Source organism: Lepidochelys kempii, chromosome 2, assembly GCF_965140285.1.
Source record: "Lepidochelys kempii isolate rLepKem1 chromosome 2, rLepKem1.hap1, whole genome shotgun sequence".
NCBI lineage: Eukaryota > Metazoa > Chordata > Testudines > Cheloniidae > Lepidochelys > Lepidochelys kempii.
Window position 1 is genome coordinate 111,140,159 of NC_136381.1, and position 10,961 is coordinate 111,151,119.

The following is a 10,961-nucleotide window of genomic DNA, read 5'->3' on the forward strand; positions in this document are numbered from 1 at the left end:
GTACCTAGGGGCTCACTGTACTGCCCCTGCACCACTTCCATTTCCATTTGGTTGAGACAATGGGAATATATTCCAGAATAGACTTCAAGCTTCCTCGCATTCAGCACTCACAGGAACATATACAACAGGTCTCCCCATCCTAAGGTTGCCAACCCTCCAGGGTTCTCCTGGAGTTTCCAATAATTAAAGATTAATCTTTAATTAAAGACTGTTGTGATGAAACCTGTAGGAATACATCCAACCCAAATTGGCAACCCTGTCCCATCCTGGAACTAGTACAGTCCCTTCTTTAGAGAACTGTGGTAAATGCAAATGGGCAAAGGCAAGTAGGGAGATAAGGGGAGACCCAGTGAGGGGGAAGGGGAGGAAAAGGTGCACAGTAAGGCCTCGTCTATGCTACAAAGTTCTGTGGACGTGAGCCGCTTTGTGTTGACCCTAGTGGTGCATATGTCTATCCTTAAATTTGTCTCCCACCAATGTAAGTGCCCTGTTACGGTGACTCAGTAATACCACTTTTCCAAGTGGCATTCATTCATGGTCAAAGTGCTGAGGTTGATACATCTTGAGCAAAGACACTGTGTAATTAGGTCAATCCTAACAGTGCTCCAGCAGCTGTCCCACGGTGCCTGATGCTGACTGCTCTGGTTACAGTTGTGAACTCCGTTGGTCTCCATGACCCCTAGGCAGAAGGCTCCCCTCCCCTGTAAACTCCATGATTTTTTGAAATGTCTCTTCCTGATGGCTGTGCTTGGCAAGTACACCGAGCAGCTCTCCCTTGTTGTGTGTAGCTGCCCAGCTGACCATACCAGCTACATGCTCCAAATGCTCTCTGGCTTGGATTAGACAGACAATATTGGATCTCGTGGGCCTGTGGGGGGAAGAGTCTGTGCAAGCACAGCTACAGACCAACTGTAGAAACATGGACGTCAATGAGCAGATTGCACAGGAGATGGAGGAGGGGTATGGCGGGCCAGCTGCAGTGCCGTGTGACGGGGAAGGAACTGTGTCAGGCATGCGAGAAGGCCAGGGAAGCCAGCAGTTGATCTGGCGCTGATGTAAAAGAGGCCTTTCATACTTGGCGGAGACACCATCACCACACCACAGACCATCTTGGATACTTCTGAGGAGCCCAAGCCACAGGCTCCTGGTGTGACCAGCAAGGGATGAGATGGAGGAGGAAGAGGAGTTGGGTGGGAGACGTGTGACTGGGCGGTTCAGCTGTGTCATGAGCCAGGATCTGTTTGAGGCGCCACTGCAGTCCTGTCAGTCCCAGCAGGAGCCCCGATGCGGGGAAAGGAAACTCGGGTGAGTGGTTTTTAAATTTATTTCCCATTAAAATGATGTAGCAATGGTGCCCCTCTCCCAGTTTAACAGGGTACAGCTATCGACTTTTCATTAATGTACATGTACTAGAAGAGGCAGCAGTACAACAAAGAGAGGTAGTGTTCTGATCTGCTTTTCACTCCTCTGTAGAGTTAGGTAAGGAGAGGCTATGCCGAGAAGTTTGTTTATGTACACAGGGATGTTCCTCGAATTCTCTTGAGAGATCTCCATTAAAACTTCCTTGGAGGTTTACTCTGCAATCCTCTCCTGAGGGTTTCTGGGAATGGCAGCCTTATTTTTTCCTTCACTATAGACACTTTCCCATGCCAGTCTGTAATTACTGTAATTGTGCTGGCCAAAGTTCCACAGGCTAGCAGCCTACGGGCCCAGGAGGCTTTGGGATGGCAGCAGCAGCTATGCTCTCTGTGCTCTTGTTACCCTCAGGAGTGAGAGAGTGGCTAAAATCACCACTGCTTGTAGAAAATGGTCCCAGTGCCCGGTGTTGATAGTTTCTTGCAACTGAGCAATTCCTTTCTCATTTCCCGCACCCTTGGTGGGCCATATTCACTCTGGCTGGAGCTGTGAGTGGCGCTGTCCACAAGCACTCTGATGCAGAAGTGCCAATATGCCTGTCTTTTTAAAAAACTTAAGGGAAGGGAGTTCTGAATCTTAATTTTTACTTGCCACTGTGACTATACTGAGAATGATACCTCTCTATGTTTTATCTGCAGCTGCTGCTATGACAGCCTTGAGGATCTCTCCCTCCACACCCGCGGATCGCCTGAGCCAGATGAGGAGGAGAAAGAAGAGGACTTGGGATGACATGTTTGATGACATCCTGCAAAAGACAGTGCTGCATAGACTGTGAGCACAGGGCCTGGAGGGTGTACTTTGCGGTCTTCCTGAAGAAGGAAAGAGCAGACAGGAGAGAGGCCCAGGAGTCCCAGCAGGAAAAGTAGAGGGAGACATAGCAGAATATAATTGGGCTCATCTGTCAGCAAAAACAGATGCTGGAGACTCTTGCGGATCTACAGGCTCAACAGTCATGAGCTCCCCTCCCTTTCTAATCCACGGAAGACTTCATTACAGAACCTCCCTGCATCCACCCCACCCCATTCCATGTGGCATCGGGGCTGCATCGTTGCCCCTATCCCTAACCCTGCACACCAGGGGACATTTAAGAACAGCCACAGCTTCTCGTACACTGACCTGTGAAAACCACAGTTGCTGTATGTGTAGCTAAAAAGGACATAAATGTTCTTTCCCCTTATTAAGCACTGTTCCATTAGTTTATTTTTTTAATGTATTTGCTTTTAAATTGCACAGATTAGTTTTTTCACTGATGATTTTTTTTTTTTTTTTACTCAAAAATCGATTTGGAAAATAATTCATCTTTATTAATTCATGACGTACAGATTCATAGACTTTAAGGTCAGAAGGCATTTAGTCTGACCTCTTGCATGTTTCAGGCCACACAACCTCACTCATTCCTGTAATAGACCTCTAACCTCTGGCTGAGTTAATGAAATCCTCAAATCATGGTTTAAAGACTTCAAGATACAGAGGATTCACCATTTACACTAGTTTTAAACGGCAAGTGGCCCGTACCCCGTGCTGCAGATGTAGACGAAAAACACCCAGGCTCTGCAGAGTGCCTAGCAATTCTGAAAGGTCCCACTTCTTTGTTACTGTACAGTGTGACACAACTCAAAGATGTACATCGAGCACCACTCAATTTCTAACAGGCCCCAAAACAGAAGGGCCAGACAGAGCACAGAACACTGCAGTTCATTTCTGTGGCTCACTGTTAAAGTGCTCTTTCAAAGCCTCCCTGAGCTGTATAGTTCTGCATTGAGCTTTTCTAATATCCCTTGTGTCTGGCTCTTTGCATTCATCAGACAGCCACTCCACCTCTGCTTTCCACCCAGATGGCACTTTTCTCCCTCTTTCTTTCACAGATATTATGCAGGATGCAGCAGGTAGCTATAACTATTGAGTCTTTTTTTTTCCACTGAGAGCCAATCTTGTGAGTAAACAACGTCATCATCCCTTCAATCTACCAAAGTGCTTTTAAATGTCATTCTGCACCTGCTAGGTCAGTAGCTGAATCTTTCCTTGGTGCTTTCGAAGTGGCCAGTGTACAGATGCTGCATTCCTCAGGATCACTGTTGGCATTTTAACATTGCCAATGGTAATTCATTGGCCAGGAAATAAAGTCCCTGCTTGTAGCTTTCTGAACAGTCTTGTGTTCTTAAAGATGTAAATGTCATGAACTTTCCCTGATCAGGCAATACTGATGTTGGTGAAGCATTCCCAGTGATCAACCAACTCTTGCATAACCCTAGAAAAATATCCCTTTGTGGTGATGTACTTTGTGACAAGGTGGTCTGATGCCAAAATAAGGATATGCTTCACCGCAGTTTGGGAACCCCACTGCTGCAAATCAATCCACTATGTCCTGCATGTTGCTAAGAGTCACAGTCCTGCCTAGCAGGAGACGATTAATGGCGCTGTACGTTTGCATTACAGTGGCCCCCACAGTGGATGTTCCAACTCCAGAACGATTTTCCACTAACAGTAGCAATCTGGTGTTGCAGCTTTCCGCAGTGCGATCACTGCTCACCTCTCCACTGTCAGTGCAGCTTCCATTTTGGTTTCCCCACGCTGGAGGGTTGGGGTTTGCTCAGCACACAGATCCAGGAATGTGGCCTTGCGCATCCAAAAATTCTACAGCCACTGCTTGTCATCCCAGTCCTACATTACGATGCAGTTCCCACCAGTCAGTGCCCATTTCTCATGCCTGGAAGTGGTGCTCCAGAATCTGCAGGTGCTCTGTGAATGCCACCGACAACCTTGAATTGATTCCTGCCATGTCCCACAGCAGTCTGTTCTCCATGATATTGTCATGTTCCTTGCTGATTTGGTGGTTCTTGCGGCTCTGTAAATACCAGAGGATCATACGTGCTGGGCTGGCAAGGCTGATAAGAATAGTGCAGAGCTGTACAGGCTCCGTGCTGCTGTCAGAGATGGCAAACAGTGAGATGGCCACATGAGAGTGGAATTTTTAAAAAGTCACCAAAATTGTGGAATATAGATGACATTATGCGATGGAGACATTTTCATGCTGGAAAGTTGACCCCCTCGCTCCCAGTCACCCATGAGCAACTTGTTTCTGCCCACTATGCATTGCCAAAAGTTCCCAAGAGACAGTGCACTGAATAGTGATGGGTTGCGCACTGGGATACTTGTACCCATGGCGCACTGCACTGTGTGTCGACACAAGCACTTCTGGTAAGTAAGTGCAGCGCCAATGCAAGAAGCTGCTTATGCACTTGCATAAGCAATATACTAACTGCAGCGGCTTTATGGCGACCTAACTTGTCGACCAAAGTTTATAGTATAGATGTGGCCTGAGGATTGGGTTTTCAAAAGAACCTGAGAGTCATGCATCAAAATCCTTTTGATATTGAGTGGTTATCAAACTGCCTTAGACTCCAACCAAAACCGCAGCCAAAAAGTAGTAAGGCTTATTAATATTATGTATTTTAAATGTGTCTACATTTCAGTTGATGTCTTAAGGGCTGTTTTCTACGGATGGAATTCATACAAACTTTTGACAAAAAATGACTCTTCTCGCAGGGGAAAAAGTGCAAATGAAGCTGGCAGTAAATATTTATTTGGAATTTTGGGCCTTCTCACTATCTTCAGGTAACATACTCTAAGTCTTATGAGGCATTGGTATTACCTACAATGCACATAGGTCAGTGGTTTGAGCATTGGCCTGCTAAACCCAGGGTTGTGAGTTCAATCCTTGAGGGGGCCATTTAGGGATCTGGGGCAAAAATTGGGGATTGGTCCTGCTTTGAGCAGGGGGTTGGACTAGATGACCTCCTGAGGTCCCTTCCAACCCTGATATTCTATGATTAACATGAATTTAACTTCATTGTGTAGAAATATGGGGCGAGATGCCATACTTATGCTGCTACTATTAATGCCATTGTTAGTGACATGGCTAAAACCAAGCACATGAATAGACTATTTTTAAAAAACAAAGGTTCCCATGATTTATTGTTTTCAGTGGCTCAGAACATTATTTCTAAATGTAGAGTTTGTTTAAAAAGATTCTAGTAAGAGTCTCACAAGACTGTGGCTATATATAACAAAATAAATCCAATATATGTATGGAACCATTTGCATCTGTTTTTTGTATCAGGAAGCTTAAAACAAAAGTCTCAGAATATGTTACCAGGACATAGAGCTGAATTGTTCTGTTTACTAATAACCTAATTTACAAAAAAACCCAACCCGTGCTTGGGGCACTCTACAAGATAATACAAACAAATTAAAATAACAGCAAATGACTACATCAAAATGTAAACAAATAAAAGCTAACAAGTTTCATATGAACAAAAAAAAAGGAGAGGGGGGTGGGCAGTGAAAGAGAGGAATGATAAGGAAGAGTAATAAATATTTGTCTAAATCTTGCTTCTTGCAAAAAGCTTACTGTGATAGAATCTGAGATGACTGATGCACTAAGCTGCGTGGCTAATAATACACAGGGGGGACAGGAGGAGACCAAAAGACAAGAAATCAGACTTGAAATTCCAGGGTCTTTTGTATTTCACAGTACCATTGAAGGACCAGGGTTATTGTAATGGGGGTGTGGGGCAGGGAAAGCAGGTGCTAGCTGTCCACCATAGTACTACTTTGCTGAGCATCAAAAGAGGACTTCCTAGTGTATTGTCCTTCTGAAACTGACTTAAATAAAGTTGATATTTAACACTGTTTCAAATGTTTTTTAAAATTAAAAATGGTGTATCTGGGAAATGTGTTAACTTTCCTGACATTAATTTACTTGAAATGCTGTCTTTATCTAAGGGATCTGTTCAGTGATATCAGACTTGATCTAAAATCCCAGCTGGATGCAAATGTACCCTGTAATATTTATAATAAGTTACATAAGTGGATCTCTCTGGATATTTATTTCATGCTCATCACTTTAGGATAGTATTTGATGGCTGCTGTTGCTCACAATATCTAAAAACCTGGTGAAATCCTGGCTCTATTGCAGTAAATAGCTAACCTCCAGTTGATTTCTGTGCAGAGCCTGGATTTCATCCCTGAAGCTTTATAACAGATTTTCCACCTAGGGCCTGATCCACAGTCTATTAAAGTCAATGGACAGATGCCCCGTAACTTCAGAGGGCTTTGGATCAGGCCCTTAGAACTGTGGTATAGCTTAATAAAGGCCTACATAGATTTTCCTTCTGGTGTCTTAGAATATTACCAGTGTTAAAGCAGAAAAATGTATCCGTCAGAGCAACCGACGGCTCCATGCAAACTCTCACTTAAAGCTGTAAAATAGTTTTGTGGTCATTAGCTTTCTAAACTATGTAAATACTTAATTATTGCGGTTTTTAATATAGTGTTGACAGTTATGAAACTGAAATTGAGAATGGCCATAACATTTCGGGATAGAGTGGGTATAGTAGAGAGACTGATCACACTGCTTTGGCAGTGTAACAGAATCAAGAGGCTTGGTTGTTTCACCCACCTTAGAAAAGTACAATAAAATAAAAATGATAATATACTTAACTGTTTAATTTTTCTTCAGACAAATTGTTTTCAGTTGATTGGCTTCTCTAATTCTTGATCTTTTGATAGGGCTCAAACGTGATAAAGTAGGTCAGTTACCGGCTGAGGTTCACTTAACCCTGTCTACACCAGAGAATTAAAAACTGGTACTCGTACTACCATAGTTTTAACTAATAGTGGTAAAAATGCTGGAAGGTGCTGGAGCCGTGTCTACTCTAGGGCTCCAGCCCATGAAAATATATAGATGGGGTGAAACCCCCCTTTGACTTGAATGGGGTAAGATTTCATTTACACAATATTATTTTGTAAGTTTCACTGCTGAACACAGTTGAATCTTCTCACAGGGCTCTTCCTTACAGATTTGTCGGAATCCAGATGAATCTCTGTTTATCACTCTTGGGTTAAATCTTCATGTTATAATTCCTTGTTACAACCAACCTTCAATGATAGGTTTTTAGATTTTTCTTTTAGCTTTAAATCAATCTGTTTACTGTTACCACATCAAAATTGAGCATATGGGCAAAGAAAATAGACTGGTCACTCTGTTTCTGTTTCCCATGCACTTACATAATGCTGCAATATTTGAGTTACATTTTCCACACAGGAGTATTATTAAAAAAGACCAAATTATTTTCTGAGAATTACTTTAAAACTTCATGGCTTTGTATAACCTTGTTTTTATAAAACATAAATTATTAGCCCAAATCAATCAGAGAGTTTCCTTATTAGCCCTTAAACTGCCAGCGCTTTGCAGAATGATGCTGATGAGGAAAACACTTACAGATTGCATATAGTCCTTGATGTAAATTATATTAAGAACTGTTTAATAACAATGTTCCAGCCATAAGCAACTATTATGATTAATACCTTATAACAAATTATAAAGTGTTTTAAACTCTGAATGAGAAAGAGCCTTTGTTTCTATTAAGAAGTCAGCTTTAGATTTGGAAATACTTGCAGGGCTTGTCTTCATGGGGGTATCCAGTAATGTTAATCCAAATTCATTTTGGAAGTGAATTAAACTAAACCAAATTAAAACTGTGTTAATTGTGAATGAGGGTGTTCACATGAGAGTTGTATGCAATTTAATCATCTTCAAATACATGTCCTTAATTAATTTGGATTAATTTTCCTGGTTGACCCATTGTAGACAAGCCCTCATTCTCTATTTAACACTTCTGTCAACATCAAACACTGAAGCGTGTTAAGAAATACAGTGTCACGAATACACTGGTGTTTTACCCTGTATGAAGTGTCACTTAATAAAGGAGATGGCCACTGCTTAACAGAAGAGTCAGAAAAGCCAATTTTAATTTAATTTGACAATACAGCTCAGTTTCAATCAGAGAGAGGTGTGCTACTTAATCGCTGGACCTCTAGCAGTGGTGGAGCAAAATGGTTGGAGTCATCCTTTTAAGCTTACTTCATCAGTCCTGCTAGGATAAATAGGGGGTAGTAGTGGGGGGCAGGGGGGGGGAACTGCAGTATATTTTGTATATGGAATTGAGGAAACTTTGCTCTGAAAAGCAGGTGGCTAGTAATTACTATTATATTGCAAAGTTCTGTCGGAAGGATGGATTCTGGTCTATGGATGCTATGGTAACGAGGTACCAATATAAGAAATTTAAATAAGGAAGTGGAGGCAACATAGCGAGATTAGAAGGTGACGGCGGCACGAAGCATGTGAAACATCTTGGACTCCTTTCCTTGGCACACATTTGCCTTTTCTTTCTCCCACCCTCATCTGCTTGCTTAATTCTCCCTTACGTAATTTTAACATAGGAGAGCTGCTTCCTGTGCTTTAGCTGGCAGAAAGTTCATTCACATGCAGCTGCAAAGTTGGTGTTTCCTTTTCACAGCTTTCTCACTTTAAAGACCTTGAGAACCACAAAACATTCTGTTGCCTCCACCTCCTTATTTAATTGAAGCATAGTTTAATTAAAGGAAGTTGGAGTTGGAGCCTCTTTGTTAGCTGGGTTATCTTACTCAAACAGGTAACTTAACAAGTTGGACTGCAAAGTGGAAAATGCAAGTGATTGCGTAGCTACATTAAGAAAATTTGAATTTGGTTTTTCATCTGTATTTATTCTCAAGGCATATCCTCCAGGCTGTCTTAATGAGCTCAATCTAGAGGTGGGCAGAAGCACATCTTATCACTTGACAGCCAGCAAGATGGCATGCTATGACTGGCAGACATATCTTGAGCTTGTGTAATTGTCTGATCTTGTCATATGATGACAAATGAAGTGATGATTGTATTCAACAACAAAAAAGTTCAAAGTAGCAGGAAGGCTCTGAATAAATCCACTTGACAGTTTGTCAGCATGGGTTTTTGTTTTTTAGTTTGTATAAATGCAATTTTAGGAAAAAAAACAAAAGTACAACTGTGTAAATTTATAGACAGACTGTCAGTCAGAATTTTTAGCCTAACTTGGAATTTACTTACAGTTGTGGGAGCCAAGTCCCTTCAACAGTAGGTTAAAAAAAACCCAAACCAAACTTCAGTTCTTAACATCATCCAGGTGAGTACGTCCCAAAAGTTTGGTAACTAAAGCTTTGTACACTGGCAAGTGAAAGAGAGAACTTTTGTTGTTCAGAGGTGTTAAAAAACACCTCCACAAAAGACAAAAGTTTTGTCGATGACAAGCACTGGTGTGAACAACGCTAACACCACTCATTGGGGGTGGAAGTTTTTTGCTCTCCTGCCAACAAATAGAGGCCTTTTAGCAGCCTTTTAGCAGCACAGCTGTAGTGGCACAGCTGTGTCGTTAAAAGCTGCGTTGTGTAGACATAGCCTAACTTTTGTATGTTAGCAGTCAAAGTCTGATTTGCACAATGAGCTTATTTAAAGAGAGATATAACAAGGAGGAGGGTATGCAGAAAAATGAAAACCGGGCTGAACATAGTCTTGATTTCAGGCAAATCTGTCTGAAAAAAATAATTCCCTTTTTTCTCCCATTCATCTGTCCACTTTACTGCCTGCTCATATAGATAAATTAAATTCCATAAAAGTTTTACTCTTAGCTTTATTTTATTCAAATGGTAAAATGGGGCAGGTTGAGTAAGAGAAGTTTTATGAAAGAGATTGCATTTCTCTTCCTGATCTAATAATGAAAAACAAGTAGTGTATATAAAGGGAAATAATTTATTTTTAACTTTTGTGTATATTGAACTGTTGCCAAAGAGAATTCCTTTTCTGAAATTGTGAGGTATAGGAAAACTGTTTTTAATGTAATGTCTGGAACTATATGCAGTACAATGATATTTTGGAGGTTTACTTCAGCATTGTGTTGCATCAAAACAGCTGCAAAGTGTAGGGCCAGAAGCTGAATTTTTCAGAGGAAGTGAGGCAACTCATGAGTGTGGTTACCAGTTAACCATGGAAAAAAGAATCTAAAATTCCTTCCCACCTTTTGCTGCTTAAAGTACCACAAATCTGCATTCGGTCATTTTGGGGCACTTACTGTAAAGAAATAGCTGTGAAAGATGCTGATGACAGTGTTAATTAGAACTTGCATCCTTTGCAATTTTTATATCTTGATATAGGAGAAAAGATTTTCAGCACATAATCACAATCTGTGCTATAGCAGGGAGACAATACAGAATCCCTTCCTTCGCACTTTTCATCCATCTTCTCTCTGGATAATTGGTTCAATCCTGGGTTCTTCTATTGGCTTTCTAGGCTCTACACTTTAAATGCTAATGGTGTATTCTGAACAAAAGATAACACGTCTAGGGCAGCTGCCCTGGAGCTCAGAAATGCATTTTGGGTGTGTGGTGTGTGTTTTTGTTTTTGCAATAAACAAACACAGTTGGACTTTTAGAATTCACATTTCAAAAGTTAGTTAACACTATTGTTACTATTGACTCCTAATTGTGACTTTTCTTTTCCTAATGCCGAAGCACTCCTCCTCTCAGGGTTCCCTGCCCACTCTGAACTCTAGGGTACAGATGTGGGGACCTGCATGAAAGACCCCCTAAGCATATTTCTACCAGCTTAGGTTCAAACTTCCCCAAGGCACAAAGTCTTTGCCCTTGGATTA

At 41.6% G+C, this 10,961-nt stretch overlaps 1 protein-coding gene and 1 long non-coding RNA gene across 4 annotated transcripts in view; both read left to right on the top strand.

Annotated features, from left to right (window-relative positions):
* JARID2 (jumonji and AT-rich interaction domain containing 2) overlaps positions 1 to 10,961 on the top strand; it is a 307,495-nt gene that overhangs the window by 18,896 nt on the left and 277,638 nt on the right. The window lies entirely within an intron of this gene.
* LOC140906972 (uncharacterized) lies at positions 1,276 to 6,103 on the top strand. The gene is made up of 2 exons (XR_012157324.1): positions 1,276 to 1,305; positions 2,055 to 6,103. It is a non-coding gene; the product is annotated as an uncharacterized LOC140906972 (long non-coding RNA).